The sequence below is a fragment of the Arachis ipaensis genome, chromosome B9 (genome assembly GCF_059453495.1).
Source record: "Arachis ipaensis isolate K30076 ecotype BB chromosome B9, ASM5945349v1, whole genome shotgun sequence".
Lineage (NCBI taxonomy): Eukaryota > Viridiplantae > Streptophyta > Magnoliopsida > Fabales > Fabaceae > Arachis > Arachis ipaensis.
In genome coordinates, this window is record NC_142444.1 from 132,919,757 (window position 1) to 132,945,515 (window position 25,759).

General features: G+C 32.3%; 1 long non-coding RNA gene and 1 pseudogene across 1 annotated transcript; both read left to right on the forward strand.

Annotated features, from left to right (window-relative positions):
* The first annotated feature begins 1,158 nt into the window (after nt 1-1,158).
* LOC107615907 (uncharacterized) lies at nt 1,159-25,759 on the forward strand (annotated as a pseudogene).
* Nucleotides 2,590-3,730, forward strand: LOC107618305 (uncharacterized). Its single transcript, XR_001615187.3, has 2 exons — nt 2,590-2,710; nt 3,456-3,730. It is a non-coding gene; the product is annotated as an uncharacterized LOC107618305 (long non-coding RNA).

The window sequence follows — 25,759 nt, forward strand, 5'->3', positions numbered from 1 at the left end:
TTAAAGAGATGCGCCGTTACCAATGTAACTGCTTCCCATGTGTAAATACGCAAGTCCCTAACGGCCGCGACGTTTGATTAGACGCGACTGTTGGGAAATTTTGAAACACGTCGGTTCCGAAAAATCACGTCGGTTCCTCAACAGGTCGGTTATAAGCCCGAGTCAAAATACTCGAGCCCAACTCTTCATTGAGATTGTGCTCGAGTAGGGACACTGTTCATACCCTGGCCCAATACAAAGGTCCAAGCCCAAATAAAAGGCCCAATCCAAAGATTGGCCCTCGCTTGCCACCGACCTTCTCTTAAGAAGTCGGTCTCAACAACAACTTGGTCCAAAGAAGTCGGGGACGAAGGTTAGCTGACAAATAACACTCATTCAAATGCGTAACTGCCCCTAAAATCTCTCAACCCACTTCCAGGAGCCATATCTCAACCTCCTTAAGATAAAGGGACGGTTATCCTCCTTAAAAGGTGGAACTACTTCAACGGTTATCCTACTTCAGAATATTTTATACTATTTTCACAAGTTTTATGCAAATTTAGTTATTTTATTTCATAATTATATGCTTTTTTAAGAAAGAATAATTTTATTCTAGCACATAAATAAAATGAAAACTATTTTTAGATTAAAAAAATTAGTGTTGACATTGAATTTTAATTAAATCTAAAAATTATTATTAAAAATTTTTTATTTGACACAAATTTGTGTGTGTAAAAAAAATTATTTGATTGTTTTTTTTTTTTTTTAATTTTCTTGATTCAATCGGCTTCAAATTCTTTTTATCATATACCAGTGTAGCCACTTATGGTCACTATTCTTTCTGTTTTTTTAGTTTTTAGCCATCATTTAAAGGATTTTTGGGCATTGCCATAAATGCTTGCGCCTCGCGGACAAAGATTTAACTTGCAACCGGTCCGTACTTAGTATAGCAAAGTTCCAATAAAGAGGGGTGGAATACGTGAAAATTTTCCCAAAGGTTATTATATACTAGAGGGTAGTTTTAGCTTTTTATAGGTGGCACTCTTTTAAACCGTGTATTACTCTGCACTCAATAGTAGTAGGGATAATGTGCTTACATATGCAAATTTCTCCACTATATATACAGCGCGTTCATGCAAGTCTTTTCATAAAATAATTTGGTTGTTCTATTATTACATATTAATAGTTGAATAATATATAATTATTAAGGAGAAAGAAAAAGAAGAAGATGAGAGTGGCAGTGGTGGGTGGTGGAATAAGTGGATTGGTTTCAGAGTATGTATTGGCCAAAGAAGGAGTGAATGTGACTCTTTATGAGAAAGAAGATTATTTGGGAGGCCATGCCAAAACTGTGAATGTTGATGGTATTGATTTGGACCTTGGTTTCATGGTTTTCAACCGGGTAAGTACTCTCAATTTTCATTCCCTCTCCCTCCCCCTCTTCAATTCCAACTATTCGCACATTATTCTTACTAGCTATATGGCCGAAACATTTTCATAGGAAATTTGATTGGAGCTCTTAGCTACTACTTTATTGCCATCCCATGAAATTGGAAATGGTAAAGGGAACATTACGATAACACCGAAAAAAAAAAATTGGTATCAAAGTTTGAGTCAAAATCAATGTGCCAACAAAAACTTTGGCTCTCGTTAAGGATGGATTGAAAAGTCTCACGTCGATTGAAAAAAGAAATCGAAATATGTCTTAATGTTAATAGGTTTTTATTATGGAGACCACTTACATAAAGACACAAAAAATGTCTTTATTTAAAGACGTTCATAGGTGTCATAGTATGATTGGACATCTCTATTAAACCGGTTAATAAGCTATTTTTTAATAGTTCAGAATAAAATCGGTTTATTAAAGAAAAATAATAAATCTAATTGTCCGTATTATAATTATTAGATTCGGTTTGTTCCGATCAATTTACACAATATAAACCGAGTTATATTTAAATTTTTTATAAAAAGACAAATATATCCTTAATTTTTAATTTTACAAACATTTAAATTCCTAATAATTTAAAAATACAATTAAACCCCTATAAAAAAATAATTCTAACCCTAATCCATTATCCTGTCCAAGCCCAAATTCAAGTCTATCGGTGAAATGGTGAAATAATTTGCAGCCTTCTGAGATTCCCCCAAACTCACTCGTTCATGCTCAAACCTGGAAAGAAGGGATGTTCTCGGTAATACAATTCATCAATTCCCAAATTCAAAGTCGCAATCTTTCGAGAATTTACAGGAACTTAACTTACAGCAGGTAAAGTGGCTACTAATCTTGAAAGGCCCAGGTCTGTGATGACTCATTGCAGTGCTAATAGAGTTATGTTGAGAAGGCATTCCTCAAGCCAAGTTCTTCCTTCTGGAAGTAAGAGACTCTGGTGGAAGATGTTACTCTGGAGCCATAGGAACATACATAGACATATTTCAAGCAAATCAACACAGGTGAATCCTGGTGTGGCTGTAACGCACAATCCATACGGGTACTCTTCCGACACCCTTGAACCGAAGCACAAGCAGTCACCAAGAAACGTGGAATGGTAAGTATTGTATTCCATTCATTACGATTAATCACATGAAACATTACCAGTTACCGATTATGAACGCGAGTGTGATTCAGAAGAGAGACGAGAGGATGTTTCGGTTGAGTAAGAACAAGGCTTATTCGAAATCTGCAGCTGATACAAGATTTGAGTTCTGATTCTCTCATTTTAAGGCTCTTCAGGTAATTTAATTTAATTTTTATTTTTCCCTTATTCTTCCATTTACGTTGATAAATGCTAATGCAATAGTGTGTGAAGTAGAGTTCTGTTTTTTTTTTCACGTTAGCTTAATACGCTTCGTATGTTCGCAATTGTTGATCCGCGGTGATGAACTGATTATGCGTTTGGTGCGCAATTTGCAATGCAAGCCTCAGAATCTTAGATCCTACTATTGTAATTTAGAAACAGCGAAAACTAGTGCTTTATTTGTTGAATTTTATCAAAGATGATGAAATTTATTATGTGAAGAAGTTTAGTATTTTGGAAATGGATGATAATTAATTAAGGTGAACTAAAGTGAAGTTGTTCTGTTGAGCTATAATATAGAATCCTTGAGACTTGAATGTTTTATCAAATGCAAGTAGCGGATCGGTTTGTTGGTTTGATATGAATAACAAGTGTTCATACATATTTTTGTTCACATTATTAATAAAATAATACTAAGCAGTGGGACAAATCATAATATTGAATGACTACAGTGACATGTTAAAAGTAAGCAAAGATGACTTATCTTTAAGTTCTAAAGTAGTTGTAATCAAGGGGGAAATGTTTAAATCACCAAAATTATACTCTTTATATCCAAATTTTGCTGCTAAAAAAGTTGTATGTTGATTTTAGAATTGTTTTAAATAGTAATTCAGTGTGCGGGGAAATAAAGGAAATATATGGTTCTGTTAATAATAACAAATGCTGATTCTCTTGTTGTAGGTACCCAAGGGATGGGAAGCTCTTTGTTTCTGTTGTTTCGGTAGAAAGTGGTAAAGCTATTGCAAAGTCAAGCAAGGTGCTGGTGCAATATGGGAGTTGTCAGTGGTCAGATTCTTTTTCAGAATTTGTATTGTTTCCAGGAGATAATTCTTCCAAGGAGATTGATGAATGTCTCCTCAAGCTTATTGTTGCCATGGTGCTGATACTATTGCTGTTTGCTTTTCCTATTGTGTATACTCTACTTTGTAGTTAAGATGTTTCTTTATCAGTTAGAAGTTTGTTTGAATTATGATGTGGCTTAACAGGGACCATCAAGGTCTAGTATCCTTGGAGAGGTCACTGTTAATATGGCAAGTTATGTGAGTTCAAATGCTAAATCTCCACTTTCACTCAAGCTGGGTAAGTGGCAACTATGGGACAGTTTTACATGTCAGATATACAAATAAAGTTGTCTTACTTTTATTGAGTGCAGAAACCTGGATGGTTGTGTTACTGTGGTTGGTTACGCTGGGATTTAATTGTAGTCAACTTTGGGGGAAAAGTAACATTGGAAATCTGGAATATATTGCTGAGTATTGAATGTATCTTATTAATTCCAATTACTCTTGTTAATCGACAACTTGTTTTCTTTGGGTAATCTCTATTCATTCAAGTGGTATTCACTGTAATTTTACTCTCTGATATACAATGTTGCATAGGATCATATGGAATTATATTTCTGCCCAAAGTTTTATAACTTGTATTCAATTGAAGTCTTAGCCACTAGATTCTGTGAGAGAGAAATGATAGTTAATTAGTTAGAGATTTGGTTGGAACGGTATGCATCATTCTCTTGTAAACAAATTTTTCAAGATTACATCATTGAGATTATAAACACATAATAAAGTCATAAAAAAAGTTAATTACAATTAAAGACTTTGTTAAATTATTCATTGAAGCTGTACTCTCTGATTTTTTACAATGAAGCAAAGCTACAGATTTGTACTTGATTGATTCTCCTATACATATCTCTAAATGTATTTACACAGCATGACTCAAAACCACGACGAAACAAAGCCTCCTTCTAAGCAATGGGTTTGTCAAAAAGCTTAACATCCATGTTCACATTCTAATACTTCTTTCCTCCTATTTGCTATCATAAACCAGGTTCATGAGCCCAAAAAGCATCTGAATCCGGACAAAAAGAGAGAAAAATCTTGAATTTCTCTATTTGCTATGTGCCAATTGACAAAGCGAGCTTGTATCGACTTGAACAGAAAAAGGATGACCAAAAAAAGACAGCATTTATCATCTTCCCTGCAAGATCATATCCAAACTTGAAAACAAGGACCAACATAAAATATACTAGAAGCAAAGCAGAAAGCCCATCTAAAAGCAGTTTCTCAAAGGAATAAATAAATGGAGTTATTAAAATTTTTCTTTTTTCATCACAAAGACAGTGCTTTATCTGTGATAACTCAAAACTCCAGGAACAAAAAATTATGAGGGGCATCCAACAGTTATTGGCAAGTGGTGGGCTACTGGAAAGAAATAGATAGAAGCTACAAACCCAAATTACCTAAAGTGGATGGGACCTTGGAAATTTGGCATCTCAAGTATTGCTCTATGTTAAAATGTCTATAGTGGACAAATGAAGATGGCACCAATTTACTCAGACCATGCTTACATCAGTACTGTCATAAGCTTACATCTTAGGATTATGCTTTATCTATTAGAACATGTTGTTCATTGGAACCTATATAAATTTTGAAATACCATCCTTCTTTTCCAGAACAAAAAATAAAGCATACTCAAAGTTGTTAGCTATTTTCATTTTTTTTAGTAGATAACATTCTGTCGGTGAAGGTTCTTTACTTGTAGAAAACAACAAATTAAATGCACACAAATTGAGGATTCACCCAAAATTCAAGAATTATGAACATAGAAATCCTATAGGTGTTGACAAAACAACAAAATCAATGTGCTAATGAATTGTAAGTTGAACAAGCATCAAAATATAGCCAAAAGTGCCTCATCCAAGAACAGTGTGCCTAACATTTTCGCAATTTAATCTTTATAGTAGATACAACACATAAATAAAATGCAAAATATTACATAGGCATTCAATCAAGCATGTGGTGTGCAATGCTGAAGAAGCCCTTCATGGACATACAAACTGAGACCAAGAGATTCAGGCAAACAACACTTGATTTGATTTTCATTTTTAGCATTCAGCAACAATCGTTACAAATCAGTAACAAGTAATCCCTAATCACACTAAACCTGAAATCAATAAAGCTAAACAAAAATTTCAGTAATGATTTGATTTCTATTTTTAGCAGCAGCAAGAAAATTTCAACAAAAGCTTCAGGAATTAAAAAAAGAGCAACAGCACAAAATCAATTATTTGATTTTCCATTAACCCAGTCACAGTTTCACATTCAAAAATCAACAAGGTCACATTCAAAAGCCAACAACAGGGCATAAAAGGAAGAGAAGAACCGAAGTGAAGGCAGTGCCGCTAACCTTCGACGACGACATGGACGGCGCCCGGCGAGACGACAGCGAGTGGCAACACAGCGGCGAGCTGCTCCAAGTTCGAGAGAATCCAGTGAGGACGGGGACAGGGGGAAGGAGGACGCCAAACTACGAGAGAGGAAGCAGAGGCGCCGACAACACGGACGGCGGCGGCACCGCGACAGAACAGTTGCAGGGAGAACTTAGGGTTTTGGTAGGGTGAGTTTGGAAGGTGCTATGGGTTCAGACTTCAGGTGATAGTGATATATGATTCACGTATTGGGGAAGGAAATGGGCGGGTGTTACTTGTTAGGGGAAAGGGGTGGGTTTGGAAAGTGGACCAGATTATTTTTCAAATTGGTTTTTTATTGAACCGGTTAGACCGATCGGTCTGACCGAATTTTAGAATATTAAAATTGGTTTTAATTTGGTTAATTAAAAAATTTTAAAAAAATCGGTTCACTAAAAACGTCCAATAATATGATGCCACGTAGGCGTCTTTATAAAAAGTCATTTTCAGTAACTTTATGGGAGCATCCCCTTTTATTATTGCTTGTAGATGTATTTTAAAAAAAGACATTTTTAAAATATTTAAACGTGTACCAATAAGTGTTTGTTTGGATATTATTAAGTTGATAAAATAAGATATTTTTTATTTTTTAGCGTGTTTGGTAAAATTTTAGTAATAAAAATAAAAGTAATAAAAAAATAAAAAATAAAATCTTTTTTGAGAAGTTACAATTTACATTTTTTTATGATCTTTTTTTCTTAAAAAAAATATTTTTACGTAATAAATAACAAAAAAAATACTTTTATATAGTTATATTCAATCATAATTATTAAATAAAAAGATATTTTTACATGAAATATCTAAACATAAAATTAATTTTATTTTTTAATAATATCTTTTAAAAAAATAACTTAAAAAAATCTTTTATTAAAAATCCAAACAAGTCCTAAACCTTACTAACTTCTTATAAATTTAGTCAAAAGAATATAAATCATGTAAGTAAAATAATTACAAATAAAGCTTTCAAATTTCAAATTTAAAGTTTCAGAAGATATTGTAATTAAGCTTTTGCACGGGATCATATTTGGTAATTGATAAATTTATTATATATTACTAATTTTACAATTAAGATATGTCACATATCACTTTTTTATTGTAATTAAAATTAAATATTTTTTTTAAAATTAAAACCTTCTCTCGTTCTTTCTCTTCCTTTCTCTACTTCTCTCATTAATTTCACTCACTCCATCTTTAATATATCATTATCAATGACTAATTAAAAATTTGACAATCAAAATATATAATATAGCATTTTCTAATTGCATCCAAAGTAAACTAAAATTAAAATTAAAATATTAAAATTGAAATACAACTATATTATATATTATATTTATATATTACTAACTAATTTAATAACTAAAATGTACCGCATGACACTCTGTTATTAAAATTTAGGAAAAAATATTTTCTTCCAAAATTAGTAAACATCTTAACTTCCTTCTTACATTCTTTTATCTACCTCTCTCTATTTTTCTATTTCTCACTATCATTTCCACTCTATATATAATTTATAATTTATATTTTATATTAGTAATTTGACAAATCAAAATGTATCACAAGATATTTTTCCATTATAATTAAAATAAATTTTTTTCTTAACTTCTAAAATTAATAAACTCCCTCTCCCATTCTTCTTCTTTATATTTTTCTCTCTTTTCTTTCATTCTCTATTTTTCTCTACTTTTTTGTTTTACAAAAAATAAAATTAACAACATAATATAATTTAAATAAAAAAATATTATTACATGAATATTTTTTTATTTAGTTTTAAATTGTACTGCTTCACTTTATAATATATATATATATATCTTCACTTTTTTTAAAATATTTATTACATATAATTTAGAGAAAATACTAATATTGTGATTAAAAGTTAGAATTAAGATTCAATTATTTAAAAAAAATAAATCTAAATTAATTTTATAACTATCAATATAATTTTTTTATATTAATATCTAATTATATTTTTATATATAGAGAGAAAAAATATTATATTTAAATAACAAGCATAAAAATTAATTATTTCTATTTGTACAAAGACTTAACACCTAATTAAATATAAAAGTATACACGTTAAATTCTTTCAAATTTTAGATAACGAATGTTAAAATTAATTATTAGTAAAAAATTAAACTCTTTTATATAAAAATAATAACTAAAACACTTACTATTTAATTTTTTTTTATCTAGAGAGACTTTAGTTTTTTTAGTTGATAGAGACTTTTATTTCTTACGATCTTTTTGTAAAAATAATTTAATACTATAAATTTTATGTACCATAATCTATAATATCCAAACTGACGTACATAATTTTAAAAGATTTATGTTTTCATAATAGGGTTAATCATCAAAGAAACCCCCGAATTATTTAAACGCTGACAGAAATGCACCCAAATTTTATTATCGACAAAAATACCTTTAAATAATTTAAAAACATAACAACAATACCCAACAGTAAATATATATTTTCAAAAAATACCTTATAGATTGAATTTTGATGTGATTTTTTACAAAAATAATTAAAAAATGAGATATTATTATTTTTAAAATTTGATAATTTTTTTCTAAGTATATATTTTTTTGTGATTTTTTAAAAGTATTATTAGTTGTTAACAAAAAAATTACAAAAACAATATATACTCAACGAAAAATCACCAAATGTTAAGGATACTAATATCTCATTTTTTTAATCATGCTTACAAAATATTGTATCAAAATTCAATCTCTAATATATTTTTTGAGAAATACATATTTAATGTTAGATAATCTTGCAAAAAAACTAATATTAAATATGTATTTCTCAAAAAATACATTAGAGATTGAATTTTGATTCAATTTTTGCAAGTATAATTAGAAAAATGAGATATTATTATTCTTAAAATTTGGTAATTTTTTGTTAAGTATATATTATTTTGTAATTTTTTAAAAGTATTATTGGTTGTTAACAAAAACAATTATAAAAAAATTATATACTTAACAAAAAATCATCAATTTTTATGTATAATAATATATTATTTTTATAATCATGCTTGTAAAAAATTACATCAAAATTCAATCTCTAAGGTATTTTTTGAAAATATATATTTACTGTTGGGTATTCTTGTTAAATTTTTAAATTATTTAAAGATATTTTTGTCGATAGTAAAATTTGGGTGTATTTTTGTCAGCGTTTGAATAATTCGAAGGTATTTTTGGTAATTAACCCTTCCATAATATTATTACGGGTAAAAGTATTGGTTGGTTTTCAAATCAATGTAATTTAATGTTATATTACATAGTGAGTAAATTATGTGGATTAGCAATCATTTTTATTTTTACAATGGAGGCCCGAAGGCCAAGGAAAAGAAAACTAATAAAATAATAAAATTAATTTAATAAAAATTAATAAATAAAATTTAATTATAATTTAAATATAAATAAAAAATAGTCAAATAATTATAACACAGTTTGTTCACGTTTTTCATTTTAAACTCTCAACGCTAATAGAATTGTCTATCAAAATTATCCGTTTTTAAATTAATGCAAAGAATAAAAAAGATAATAATTTCAACTTAATTTTTCAATAACAAAAATTTTAAAAGAACGTTTATAATACAACACAACACAAATATAAAATCAAAGTTTTGTAACTACCTTTATTTTAAGAAAGAAGTTGAGTCACATATCTTAGACAATATAAATAGGAATGCAAAATTAAATAAAGAGTAACTTATTAAAATGGTAATTAAAATTTTGCATTGCTGACAAAATGAATCTTAAAAGATGTTAATGATAAATAAAATTCTGAAAAAGTTAAAAACTCAACAAAAGAAACTATATATTAAATATATATTCTAAAAAATAATTTTAGAGATTAAATTTTAATGCAAATTTTTGCAAATATCATTAGAAAAAAAAAAAGATATTTTTATCCTTAAAATTTAGTAATTTTTGTCAAGTGAATTTTTAAATTTTTTTATTGTAAATGACCATATTTTTTTGAAAAATAAAAAGAAAAATTTAAAGATCAAATTTTTTCTGATATTTTGTGTATTTTTTAAATATTTATTCAAATATTATTACAAATTTAGATTTAATGGATAAGTCGTTTGCTAAATATAAAAGTTTTTTTGTTATTTATAAAAATTATAATATTTATAGGTTTCTTTTGTTATATTTTTAAATTATTTAAAAACTATTTTGTTGATAATATTTTTTAAGAATTTTTTTGTCGATGACTGAATTTTTCGAATTATCAAATTCGCAGTTAATCCTAAAATAAATAAAACTAGAGAATATACCTTGGAATACTCAAAATCTTAGTCTGTAACACCCTACCACACTAAGCTTTACGCTTAAGTCGTAAAACGAAGGTGGTGTGGTATTACGACCTCTAAAATAAAATGAGTATATATAATAGCAGAAGAATTATAATTTGCTAGGAGTCTTGAAGAATAGGGGAAATAAAAATCGCGAGATAAAAGCGCAACGCTCAAGGAACGAGATGTGGATAGTCCTTTCGCATATCTGATTCGAGCTCCCAGGTATGTTCCTCGATACTAGCTCGACTCCAAGCTACTTTTACCAATGATACTTCCTTTCCACGTAATCGTTTAATATTAGTATCATCAATTCTCACTGGAATTACTGGAAGTGTTAGATCTTCTCTTACTTGGATTGGTTCTGATTCCAGAACATGACTTGCATCAGGAGTATACTTCCGAAGCTGGGACACATGGAACACATCGTGCAAATTCGAAAGATACGGCGGTAAGGCAACTCTATAAGCCACTGGCCCAATTCTCTTCAGGATCTCAAACGGTCCAATATAACGGGGATTCAGTTTCTTAGTCTTAATAGCTCTTCCCACTCCAGTGGTTGGTGTAACTTTCAGAAAAACATGTTCCCCTTCCTCAAATTCTAAAGGCTTTTGCCTCTGATCAGCATAACTCTTCTGGCAGCTCTGAGCTATAAGCATTCGACTACGAATCTTCTTTATCTGTTCAATCGTTTCAGCTATCATCTCAGGCCCTAATAAACTCATTTCTCCAATTTCATACCAACACAACGGAGATTGACATTTCCTGCCATACAGAGCCTCATATGGAGCCATTCCGATGCTCGCATGATAGCTATTATTATAAGCAAACTCTACTAATGGCATATACCGATCCCAGCTCGCCGGCTGGTCTAAAACACAAGCCCTTAGCATATCCTCCAAGGTCTGAATAGTTCTCTCTGACTGACCATCTGTCTGAGGGTGATACGCAGTACTCAAACTTAACTGAGTCCCAAATGCACACTGAAAAGCTCCCCAGAATCTTGATGTAAAGCGAGGATCCCTGTCAGATATAATGGTAGAAGGCACGCCATGCAACCTGACAATCTCTTTAATATACATTCGAGATAATTTTTCCATTGTGCAACTTATTCGGATAGGAAGAAAGTGAACTGATTTTGTCAGTCGATCCACAACTACCCAGATAGCGTCATAACCCGATCGGGTTCTAGGCAACCCTATCACAAAATCCATTGCGATACTCTCCCATTTCCATTGTAGAATCTCCAAAGGCTGAAGGGTCCCTGATGGTCTCTGATGCTCAATCTTAACTTTCTGACAAGTTAAACATTTAGATACATGCAATGCCACATCATTCTTCATACCTGGCCACCAGAACATTGCTTTCAGATTTTGGTACATTTTAGTGCTCCCTGGGTGAATTGAAAACCCGCTCTTATGAGCTTCCTTCAAGATTCTTTGTCGCAGGTCTCCAATATCTGGCACCACAATCCGGTTCTTGAACCTCCACAAACCATCCTATCCTTCTGACACTCTCCACTGTTTTCCCTGTTCAACTGCTGGTAATACCTTACGTAACGCTTTACTGTCTCGATGAACCTTCAGAAGTTCTGATTTAAAATCACTTGAAATCTGCAACTGACTCAAACACAGGATTCTATATTCTTCTCTAATTCCCAAATTCAAACCTTGGAATGCCTTCAGTAATTCTTCTTCCCGTAGCATCATCCAAGCTGCATATAAAGATTTCTGACTCAAGGCGTCCGCCACAATGTTCGCTTTTCCTGGGTGATAATTCAATTCAAAATCATAATCTTTCAGAAGCTCCATCCACCTCCTATGACGTATATTCAACTCTTTCTGCTCAAAAAGATACTTCAAACTATTATGATCTGAGAAAACATGAAACTTAACGCCATAGAGGTAGTGCCTCCAAATCTTTAAAGCAAACACAACAGCAGCAAGTTCTAAATCATGTGTCGGGTAGTTCATCTCATGCGGCCTTAACTGCCGTGAGGCGTATGCTACAACATTCTGGTGCTGCATCAGAACGCACCCTAAACCCTTCAGTGATGCATCACAGTACACTTCAAACAGTTCACTTGATTCAGGTAATACCAATACGGGTGCAGTAGTCAATCTGTGCTTCAATGCTTGGAAACTCTCTTCACACTCTGGAGTCCAGATAAAAGGCGTATCCTTCCTAGTCAACTTAGTTAAAGGTAAGGCGAGCTGTGAAAATCCTTTAATGAATCTACGATAATATCCCGCCAAACCTAGGAAACTCCTGATCTCTGTCACTGAAGTTGGTCGCTCCCAATTCATCACTGCTTCCACCTTAGCAGGATTCACAGCTTTCCCTTGCTTATTCACCACGTGGCCAAGAAACTTTACTTCACTCTTCCAGAACTCACATTTAGATAACTTAGCATATAACTTCCTGTCTCTCAGAATCTGCAGCACAATTCGCAAGTGTTCAGCATGTTAATCTTCAGACTTAGAATAAACAAGAATGTCATCAATGAAGACAATAACAAACTTGTCCAGATACGGTCGGAAAATCCTGTTCATATAATCCATAAATACTTCCGGGGCATTACTTAACCCAAAAGACATCACTGTATACTCATAATGACCATAACGCGTCCTGAAAGCAGTTTTCGGAATATCCTCGTCTCTAACCCTTATCTGATGATAACCGGATCGCAAATCAATCTTAGAAAACACACCAGCACCCTGTAACTGATCCATTAAATCGTCAATTCTAGGCAACGGATATTTATTCTTCACAGTGATCTTATTCAATTGCCGATAATCGATACACAACCGCATACTCCCATCCTTCTTCTTTACTAGTAACATTGGCGCTCCCCACGGAGAAACACTTGGTGGGATAAAATGCTTACCCAACAGATCTTCCAGCTGAGCTTTCAGTTCAGCCATTTCTAAAGGTGACATCCTGTAGGGAGTAATCGAAATCGAACCGGCTCCAGGCACCAACTCAATTGCGAATTCAACTTCTCGATTAGGTGAAAATTCATTAATATCATCCAGAAACACATCTGGAAATTCACATACAACGGGAATCTGCTCTAAACTATGATCATTACCTGATACTCCCACAGTTAATAACATAATACCCTGACATTCAGTTCCAGAACAGTTTACTATAATAGAATTCAAATAGTAACTATTCACCACAATCGGTGCTTCTGACCCTTCCGGCATAAACTGTACTGACTTCTCAGAACAATCAAGCAAAACATGATTCTTGGATAACCAATCCAATCCTAAAATGAGATCAAGACCAGTCATAGGCAAACAAATCAAATCATGCACAAATTCACGCTATTGTACTCGAAAGGGAACTTGTGGACATCCTATCCTAGTCACCATAGCTTCATGAGTAGCATTATATACTTTCAAATCATAACCTAAAACCACCATTCTCAATCCTAATTCATGGGCCTTTTCAAATGCAATAAATGAATGACTTGCTCCTGAATCAAATAAAGCATTTAAGATTTTACCAGCCATTTCACAATTACCTCTAATCAGTGTCTCAGATCCCTCAGCACCTATGGTAGAAGTGGTGTATACTCTCCCCGGCTACTGGACCCTACCAGTCTCATACTTCTTCTTCTCTGGGCAATAACTGGCTATATGTCCGGGCTATCCACAGGAATAGCATACTCCAAGTCCAAATCTGCATGGAACTCCAGGATGATACTTTCCGCACTTCTAACAATTTTGATCTTGTTGTGGCTGCTTCCCAAACCTTTTTCCTTGACTAGCATTAGTATTCGGACTTCTGTAATTACCTTGAACCTGAGTCTGCTGCGGAACAAAGCCTCCATGCTTGAAATTCCTACCTCTCGGAGCAAAGTTCTTCCCTGAAGGCCTCTGAAAAGGCACCCTCAAACTTCCTTTCTCTGCTGCTGCCTTCCTCACACAATCCTCAGCCACCCTACTCTTATTCACCAATTCAGAAAATACCCTGATCTCCATTGGGGCAACGAAACTCAGAATATCACTCCGAAGACCTCCCTCATATTTAATACACTTCCATTCAGCAAAATCTTCAGGCGCACCTTGACAGATACGAGAAAAGTGATATAACTCCTCAAATTTGCTACTATACTCAGCAATAGTCATATGTCCCTGCTTTAACTGCATTAATTCAAGTTCCTTTGCATTTCTGGCTGAATTAGGAAAGTATTTCTTATAAAATTCTGTTCGGAAAACCTCCCAAGGAATCGCAGCACCATCAGGCTGCAGGATACATCGGGTTCCCTGCCACCAATACTGAGCTTCACCTTGCAACTGATAAGTTCCAAATTCAACCCATTGCTCTTCGGGAACCTGTTGTGCCTGTAACGCCCTTTCCATAGCCTAAATCTAATTATCTGCATCAGTGGGATTTGAGGTTCTCCTGAAGGTCGGGGGGTGAACTTTCAGAAATGTAGCAAGTGTCATAGGATCGTCCTCATCATTATTGTTCCCATGATTACCCTGGTTTATCTGATTACCCAATGCCTCGGCTGTCGCTTGCATAGCTGCAGCCATATTTCCCAGGACAGCCATAAAGTCTACTGGATCAGTCCTATAGGGGCAGGAGTAACAGTGCCTGTCCTACCTCTACCTCGCCCGCGACCGCGTCCGCGAGTCGACATCTGGTCCCTATACACACCAAATAAGTGATATTAAGTTGATCAGTCTCAATATCGCAGGTCTAATGCATTAAGTTCCAAATGCATGCTCACAAACGTTTATGCCATATATATCAATCAGATATCCTAATAGCACATAAACACATATACAGAGAATGCACAGAAGTACAATCAGTCCGTCTTTTAGGCTCTATAGGAACGAACTGCTCTAATACCATAATGTAACACTCTATCACACTAAGCTTTACGCTTAAGTCGTAAAATGAAGGTGGTGTGGTATTACGACCTCTAAAATAAAATGAGTACATATAATAGCAGAAGAATTATAATTTGCTAGGAGCCTCGAAGAATAGGGGAAATAAAAATCGCGAGATAAAAGCGCAACGCTCAAGGAACGAGTTAACTTGCGTGCTAAGAAAACCATAACTATCAGACATAAGATAACAGAAGTAGGAATAGAGTGCCAAAGATACAAAATAACAAGCTCCTAACTCAGCCTGCGAAGTCAAGACTGGCCAGAGAATATTTACACATGTATGCATACATATCCAAAACTCAAAAGTACATATACACAATCCTGCCTCTCCATAAACCTCTAAGAGGATCAAAAAGAATAAGTTATGTGGAGAGAAAGCCAAGTACATATATACACATCATAGCATAACAAAATAACCATGTAACCACTTCGCTTCAAGGGTCCAGACGCCTAACAAGATGCCTCTCGACCTGCATATGAAAAACAACAACATAGTATGGAATGAGAACTGGAGGTTCTCAGTATGGTAAAGGTGCCACACACATAATATATAAGGTCCTGGGATTGCTAGAGGCAATCCTAGAATGCCGACACTCAGATTATAGAGCTTAAAGTATTAAACAGAAGCTATAAAAGGTGGTTCTCTAAAAATATTTAATCCTAACTTAACCTTAAATCTAAGTCCTATACTGCCATTCCTCCATACCTCCAACTCCATCATGCATTTTCACAGACAAATAGATAGATAAAGGCAAACACAAGAAGGTTACAACTACTGCAGGTAACAAATACACATTTAGCATGGCAAATACAGATAGGCACACCCAATTAAAGCACAAGCAAGTAATTCAAGTAATATGCATATGATGCATGCCTGTCCTATGGCTGATGAGGCTCATCTGTCGGTTATCCAGCCAACCCGACAAGTCTGAATTGTCCTTAGACTGTCCCCCGACGTGCATCCCCAAGAGTCTATGCATAGATTTTTCTCAAATAATCAATATTGCTCAATGGGGGTAACATTCCCGGGAATTTATATAGTGCCCGGTCACACTTATGTCGTAGGGTCAACAGAGTATCGAGTTTTCAACCTGGTACACGTGGTGGCAAGCCACGACACTTAATCCAGGGAATCTCGTATCTCAGATTATTCAAATTCATAAGCCATTTAAATAATTCAATTATAATTCATCAACATCCACATCATTCTCAATCGTATTTCATTCATCATTATACATCAATCATATTCAATCCTTATCCTTCATTATCACACCTCCCATTCCGTCCATCAATAGTTCCAATTCAAAATATAATTCATTCTTTTCTAAATGAATCAAACTTCAAACATATTCATTTTCTTAATAACTCAAAATCAAACCATACAACCTTGGAATCTAGATCTTTTTAAATAATCATCTAAACAAAATCTCTAATTTTTATAAAATTTCGGTAGCACCTCCTCTAAAACTCGGACTTTGCCACCCTTTTCGGGTCCAAACCTGCATTCTTTTCAATTCAACATACCCTTCCTCATCATCATAACAATCACCAAAATAAATCTACCTCAGATCAACAATTAAACTCATGCAATATTCAAATCCAACAATCAAAATTCAACTAAGAATCATAGTTCACAAATCCTAGGCTTTTAACACAAAATACCTCATTATCACAACAACCTCCACAATAGTTATACCTCAAATCAATAATTCACCAAATCATTAGTTAATCAATAAGCACCAAACTAACCATGTTCATCAACAATAACATTCAACCATAATTCTCTCCAAATTAACATAACAACATTCACCATCCAAAATTAAAAACTAATTATCCAATAAACTTCAACCAAATATATTCATTGACAAATTACTAAACATTAAACATACACCTGCATTCCAACTTATCCAATGGTCATCTAGCCTAAGTTTTCACAGAACATTATATATTAAATGCTAGAAACCTAAACCATACCTTGGCCGATTTTCACGTAACGACCAAATCTATTTATTCAAAACCAATGCAGCCCCTCAAAACTCAACTAATCCGCTTCCTCCAAGTTCCAGTATTCACAATTCCAAGCTCCAATTATTTATTCACAACCTAATACACATTCATAACACATATATATCCAATTTAATACTCAAAGCTCAAATTCAAGGAAAATAAAATAGAATTATCGTATCTTCACCTTACCCAAGCTTCACATAAGCAAGAGTGAACGTTTTCCTCAAGCTAATTGGATCCTAAAACATCAAAAATCAAAGAAACTCAACCTTCCCATTCAAAAATCCAAAAATTGGGGGAAAAGAGGGCTGAGAGTGATTAAACAAGTTACCAGTGAAATTGTTCCAGTAGAAATGTAGAGCTCGACGCGGTGGACGCGTGGCTGCAAACGGTGCAGCGATCGGAGCTCGGACGGAGAAGTTACGGGGATCGGAAGGTTAACGTAAGGGTTTCGGGAGCTTTCATTCTCCCTGGAGCTTTCACGCTGTTCATACGTGAAAATGAGGAAGAAAGGTCTTTCGGCTCATTTAAAGTGTTGGTCCGGTTGGACCGACGGTCCGGTTTGGATCCGATTCAACCGGTTCGACCTGTTCGGTCCAATCTTGGACCGTTTTCTTCGAAATTAGTGTCAAAATTTTCGTTTCGATGAGCTCTATTCTAATTTAATATAATATTCACATTTTTAATCCTCCTTATTAAAAACTAATTTATTGACTAATTATCTACCAATTTAACCGGAGTTTACATAGTCTAATCAGGTTTTTTTGCGGAGTAAACAAGTTTAATCTGTTTTAACACCGTTAATTTTTGCCATCTCGTCAAATAAGCCGATGTAACAGAATGATAAAAAGTAGGATGGTAAGTTTGTAATAAGAAATTATTTTGGTCTCTGTTTTTATAATTTTTAATTAAAAAAAAGATAAAAATGTGGTTCACCTTGTGTAAATACACAAAATGTATATCATATGATATAAAGTTGTAAAGTAGTTATATAATCAAACAAATCATGAATCATTACATGAATCGTTTGACCAGACTTTTGAATGTAAACTTAGTATCGTTTCAAATGAAATGGTACAATGGAGAAGCATACTTATAAAATAGGCAAAAAGCATATTGCAACTTGCAAAAATCGTTCTAGAAATAATAAGTATGAAAGCACAGAATAGACAAACATAGATGCAACAAAACAGTGAATATATTAGATGAACAAAGCAGAGATAGAAAATTGAACGCTAACTCTGTTCTGAGGTGAATTTAAAACGTAACAATTTGAACTAATGAAATTTTTCTTCAAATAATTCTGAAACTAATAAATTCCTTTGTTAAAATATCCAAACAAAATAATGTGTATAGTAAAGTAATTTAAATTCCTTCCAAAATTGTATTACCTATTTTAAAGTCAATATTTCAAAGGAGAAAAAACACAAAAAAAAAACTATGATGAACGTGATGAATCGTTGGAAATAGATAATTCGAACGTTGAACTTAAATCGAGCGAAACAGACATAATTCTTTATGTTTTTTTATTTAAGCATTTCTTGTTTTTGTTTGGAAACTAACTTTGACTCGAATAATATAGTTAGTTGCAGATCTAAAAAGTTATAAAGAGCCAAGAAATATACATAATATATATAAAAAAAGACAAATACAAATAAAATTATAAGAATTAAAATATCTGTCATTTCTTGATAGAAGAGATAGACAAAATAGTATATTATGTTTATTTATATTTTTAAATTCATCAATAACAGAACGTGTATCAAGCTTTATAAAAAAATTGTTTTGAACCTTATTTGTTAGACTTAAAATTCATTGACATAAAAATTTTAGTTTATTATAATACAAAATTAATAAATTAAGATGATATGAATATGAATTCATGAATTGTTTATTATTTATTTTCTTTGGACCTTTTAAGTATTAGAAAGATCAGATGTAATAAAATTTATTAATTCTCCTAAAATATAATGAACTATATATATATATATAAAATCTTTTTACGCGAGATATTATATATATATGCTTTAATTTTTTTTATAAAATTGTTGCATTGAAGGCCTGTATCCATCTCTAACAGTGGTTGAAAAAGGTTCCTGCTTCTTAAAATTTTGGTTATTAATGATTTTTCCTAACTTGAAAGTACTATTAAAAATTGTATCATTTCATTAAATAGGTAACTTATCCTAACATGATGGAGTTCTTTGAGAATCTTGGAGTTGACATGGAATTATCTGATATGTCATTCGCCATTAGCCTTGATAATGGCCACGACTGTGAATGGAGCAACAGAAACGGTTTGTTTGGTTTGTTTGCACAAAAGAAAAATGTGATCAACCTTCAATTTTGGCAAATGCTCAAGAAATTATCAAGTTTAAAGATGATGTTACAAGGCAAGTACTACTATATGAGGATAGAAATGACTATATGACACTCATTTATTGCGAGTTGAGCTAGTAAAAATATGACTACTCGAGTAGGCTAGCGGGTTCACCCAGTGGGGACAAGTTAGCTCGTTTTGGCCCGTCTTTTTTTCTTGAAAGAAATATATAAATATAAACACTAGAATACTAGTAGATACTAAACTTTCAAACTTTAGTATGAAAATGTATGAATGTTTAAATAAAATTGTTTGGTACTTTCTTCTTAAGCAACTCTTTTATTTAAACAGATATTAAAAAAATTAAAAAGTAAAGTATGGGTCAAGTCATTTAACTTGTCAACTTGGAGGAGTCGATTTACTTGATGAAAAAGCATTGTATACTTTTGCTTTCTTTGTACTTTCATGCAAAATTTAATTAATTTTGAACTCACCTGCAAAATATTGAAAATTGACAAGAGTAATGCTGATTTGCTAGTTCATGGGTGATTATATCCTGATAAATTGAGTTTGTTGTCTCATCTTCCAATTAAAAATGCAGGTATCTTGATATGCTTAATAACAACAAATTGAATATGGACCGCAATGAGACCTTGGACCAATTCATAAAGTCAAGGGGTTACTCTAAATTATTTGTGAAAGCATATCTTGTGAGTAGTTCATTTGCATCTTATTAGATTGTTTTGATTTCTATAAACATTACTTTGGTTAGTGATATAATTAGTGTATGCTTCTTAATATGTTATAACATGAAATTAATGAATGTAGGTTCCAATTTGTGGTTCTATATGGCCTTGCTCTTCTGAAGGAGTTATGAGCTTTTCTACTTTTCTGTTATCTCTTTTTTCAGAAATCACCATCATCTTCAGGTAGTAAGGAGATAAAATCTATCTCAAATTTATACAGTGATGAATAATCTAATTTAAATATATAAATAAAATAAAGACTGCTTCGATCTTGATTCACTTGGTCCTCTTTTTCTCCTTGCAGCTCTTTGGAAGGCCACAATGGCTAACTGTTAAAAGGCGCTCGCACAATTATGTTAAGAAGGTACCATTAATGCTATGTTTGATGGTAGTATTTTTTAGTGTAGCTTATATGAGATATCTTTTAGTTTAAGCTATAAATTAAGACTTTGACATTAATTATTTGTTATAATAACTAGGTCAAAGAAGAACTTGTTAGAAGAGGTGGTCAAGTAATAGTTAATTGTGAGGTGGAACTAATTTTAACATCAAAAAAAGGTGATTCATGTGTCTATTCCCTTATTGTACTCATTGACCTTTAGACATTCACATTTTCTTCTTCTTTTTTAATTTCTATCTCAACCATTGAGTGTGATTGTATTATTTTGATTACGCAACAATCTTAAAAATTTTGCTGCAGGATGTGTTGTGCATTGCAAAGATGGTTCCAAAGAAATGTATGATTGCTGCATAGTCGCGACACATGCACTTGATACTTTGAGAATATTAGGAGAGGAAGCAACATATGATGAACGAAGAATTCTTGGTACTTTTCAATATGCATATAGGTATGGTTTATCTTAACATTTCTATCTCTTTTCTTCGCTGTAATCCACCTACAAAATAGGATAATGTAGTTTGTAGTAGTTACTAATTACATTTGAAAGTAATAAATTTCATCAAATGATATGATGATGATGATTATCATGATATTTTCTCTTATGACAATGTTGAAAATGAAGTTTTATCACCGTTAAACCTTTTATGCTTATGGTTTCCATGTTTGTGAAGAGAATAGTACCTAAAAAACATGTTAGAGTGAAAAGATTTATGTTCAAATAATTAAGTCAAGCTTTACAATAATGGTTTGATCTTTGCTGGCAGTGATATTTTTCTTCACCATGACAAAAATTTAATGCCTCGAAACTCATCTGCATGGAGTGCATGAAATTTTCTTGGATGTAACAACAACAAAGTTTGTGTGACATACTGGCTCAACATTCTTCAAGTTAGTAACTATTCATATAATTCATTTGTCCATAACCGAAACCTCTAGAAGGCAACTTAGACTCAAGTGGACTATAAATAAAACTTGTTAATTGATCTTATATTTTGATTTGCAGAATCTTGGTGAAACAAGATTACCTTTTCTTGTAACTCTAAATCCAAACCATACACCGAAAAATACTCTTCTTAAGTGGTCAACTGGGCATCCAATTCTATTAGTTACTGCATTCAAAGCTTCACAAGAGCTTGAAAAAATTCAAGGAAAAAGAGGAATTTGGTTTTGCGGTGCCTACCAAGGTACTTTATGGACCTAGCTAGTTTTGGCTATTTAATTAAAAGTTAAACACTAGTTAAATTATTAAATATTAAAATTATTTAGTCAAAGAAATAAAGTTCTAGATAGATTAATTACTTATGTATATTTAATGACAGCTTCTTTTTCAAAAACACAACATTTACTATGTTGAGACATCTTGACCGACATTAAATATACTTGTAACTTAAGCGAATATTTATGCTTTCCAGGTTGTGGATATCATGAAGATGGATTAAAGGCAGTTAAAGAAAACTTATTATGAACTTTACGAGGCTCCAATTTACTATGAATAAGTTTTTTGTCCAAATGACAAATTGAAAAGGAATGAAAAAACTAAACTATAAGAACATTTTTAGGCTGGCATGATTGCTGCATATAAAATTCTTGGAAGATGTTGTTCCCTCCAAACGAACCCCAAACTCATGGTACCTTCTTGGAAGGAACTTAGTGCACGCCTATTTGTGACGAGATTCTTAAGTTCCTATATTACCACTGGTAGTTTAACGTAAGTTTACTTTTGTTAGTGTGTAGACATTTATTGCATATCATAAATGTGAGCTTAATTTACACTCATAATATTACTGGAATAATAATTTCTTGAAACAATCATTCTATCTATATGATTATAGCATTGTTTTCTAGTTCTTGAGTCACTTATATATCATGTTTCGAGGAGTTTACAGTTTATTGGAGGAGGGGGGAACAATGTTTTCCTTTGAAGGAATCAATAAAATGTGCTCTTTGAAGTGTGTTATGAGAATTCACAGTCCCCAATTTTATTGGAAGGTGTTTGTTTTTTATATATGTATGAAATGAAGTTATGGATTTCATTTCCAATTGTTGGCATGAAACTAAAATAAGTACCATTTTTTATGTGTTTGTCAGGTTATGACACAAGCTGATTTAGGCCTTGCAAATGCCTATATTAATGGAGACTTTTCCCTTGTTGATAAAAATGAAGGTCTTTTGAATCTTTTTCTGGTATGAATATTCCTTAGGATTTGATTAACACACAAATGTGGCATACGGTATTTCAGTCTTTACTTTCATGTACTTTGTACTTTTTCTACAGGTTTTCATAGCAAATAGACATTCAAATGATTCAAGCTCAAAATTGAAGAAGAATAGGAAAGTTGTTGATTATGATGTGTTAAAGTATTGAAATTTTATTTGTTCATTCTCAACCTTCTTTTTCACATTTTTATTGTTTTCAGGGGTTGGTGGACACCATTTTTCTTTACAGCGGGTTTAGCATCGCAAATTTCTTCATTAAGCATTACTTTAGGAAAAATACTATCACACAATCTCGTCGCAACATCTCTAATCACTATGACTTGGCATAACATCAATAACTACCAAAGTTAAACTTTTCATTAATGTTTATTCTACAGAAGCAACTACAAGTATATGTCATTTATCAATATATAAATTGTGTAGACATTTAACAAGTCATTCAATCTCAAAAATCACAAATACGTCAAATGAGATATTCTTTACCTAAATAGATAATTCATAATTAAAATTTCGATTTTCACCAAAAATATATGCATTAGTTGGAGTTTTGCTACAAGTATGAATAACTATGGTTCTATCTCCCCACATTATGGATTTTTCTTATACTTTTTTAATTAGAATAGAAAAAACTTAATGCTAAGTTGTAGTTTGTATACTACAAAGCTAGTTCATTAATTAATTATTTTCTTTTATTTATTTGATTATGTTTTTTTAGATATATCAAGTGTTTTTGCTATTAATCTTCAATATCATTTGTTTACAATTCTGAATTGGTTTGTTTCCAGAGCAATGAACTCTTTGCGCTATTCATGGATGAAACAATGACATATACATGTGCAGTGTTCAAGGCAAGGCAACATCCTTTTGATACTTAACTCCAAATTTCTTGCAAATGATACTTGCATTTACATTTCTTTGTCTATATGAATATCTGGTATAGAATGAAAAGGAAGATTTAAAAGATGCACAACTGAGAAAAATGTCTCTTCTCATTGAAAAAGTGAGTGCTTTAGAATGTTATTTTATTAATGTATTTTAGATGTAGATTGCAAAGGGCGTAACATTAGTTTTCTTTAAATAAATGAAGGCTAGAATAGACCAAACACATGAAATTCTTGATATTGGATGTGGATGGGGAAATTTAGTGGTTGAAATTGTCAAGAAAACCGGTTGCAAGTGCACTGGCATCACTTTGTCGAAGGAGCAACTAAAATTTGCAGAAAAAAGAGTTCGAGATGCTGGACTTCAGGTATATCATATATGATAAGATGATTAATTTCATTATTTTATTAAAATCTAATGCAGAAACATGGTGAAGTTAATATACAAGCCAAATGAAACGATTGAAAAAGGACATCGTGTCTCCATCTTCAGTTCTTTTGTTATACAATTGTGATCATTGCATAGGTGTGGTCTATGCTTAATGTTTTGAATTCATGACTTCAGGATCATATCAAAATTCTTCTATGTGACTATCGCCAACTACCGAAGACATTCAAATATGATAGGATTATATCTGTGTGAGCAAATTTTCTAGTTGACTCTGCATAAATAATACATAGAATAGCAATATTTTTCTGCATATTGCTTAACATATAAAATGGTATTTTAGTGGAATGATAGAAGCAGTCGGTCATGAATACATGGAAGAGTTCTTCAGTTGTTGCGAATCACTATTGGCAGATGATGGGCTTCTAATTCTCGAGGTATAACTTCTTGGCAATGCTTTGATTATAAAAATATGCAAGGACGAAAACACTTGTTATTATCCCAAAAAAAAGGAGTTACTAATTTTGTAAAAAAATATGGTATTTAAATTGGTGATAACATTTGAAGATGGTTATCTTATTACATAGTTTATATCAATTCCGGACCAGCGTTACGATGAGTGTAGACGCAGCTCCGATTTCTTGAAGGAATATATTTTCCTAAGAGGATGCCTTCCTTCTCTAAGTTAGATAACATCAGCCATGGCTGCTGCATCAAGATTATGGTACAATTTACTTGTTATTTCTCACTTCAATGATCATGAGCATCCCTTCATTCTTTTCTTATTAATGAAATGAACATTCCTAAATGCAGTGTAGAGCACAGTGAAAATTTTGGAATTCATTACTACCAAACATTAAGGTGGTGGAAAAAGAACTTCCTTAAAAATCAAAGGTATTCGTTAAATTTATCAAAACATACTTTAATGTATTAACTATTGAAATTATTCCTTTTTCTTTTTGTTATCACTTATGCTAAAAAAAATCTATTTGAAAATTGTGTATTTTCAGTGAAGTTTTGGCTCTTGGATTCGACGAAAAGTTCATCAGGACATGGGAATACTATTTTGATTTTACTAGTGCAGGTTTCAAATCACGAACACTTGGGAATTACCAGGTAAAAAGCTAAGTTACAAAAAAGTCTACATCATAGATATTATAACCAAACATTTTTTTAGACATTATAATTTAATTTCAATTCTCAAAGATATAAATTTGTGACCAAATTTTAAAACTTTTAACTTGAAATTGTGCTATGTTAAGTCTCCTTACTTAGCCCTATAAGACTGCACGAGGGAAAATATTTACTTAAGAACGTAACTATAATGTAAATTAAATTTAGACTACTGGTAAATGTTTCTTAAGTTGCGATAGAGTTAACTAGTATGGATCAAAGAATAACATCAATCAAAATTTGAATATGTTGCTTACGGTTAGAGGTGTATCTAGTAAATTGAATTTGTTTTTATTTATGTATCATGTATGTAGATAGTTTTTTCAAGGCCTGGTAACATGACTACACTCAAAGATCTATACAAAAGCTGGCCCTCAGTATGTTGAGAATAAGAAGCCATG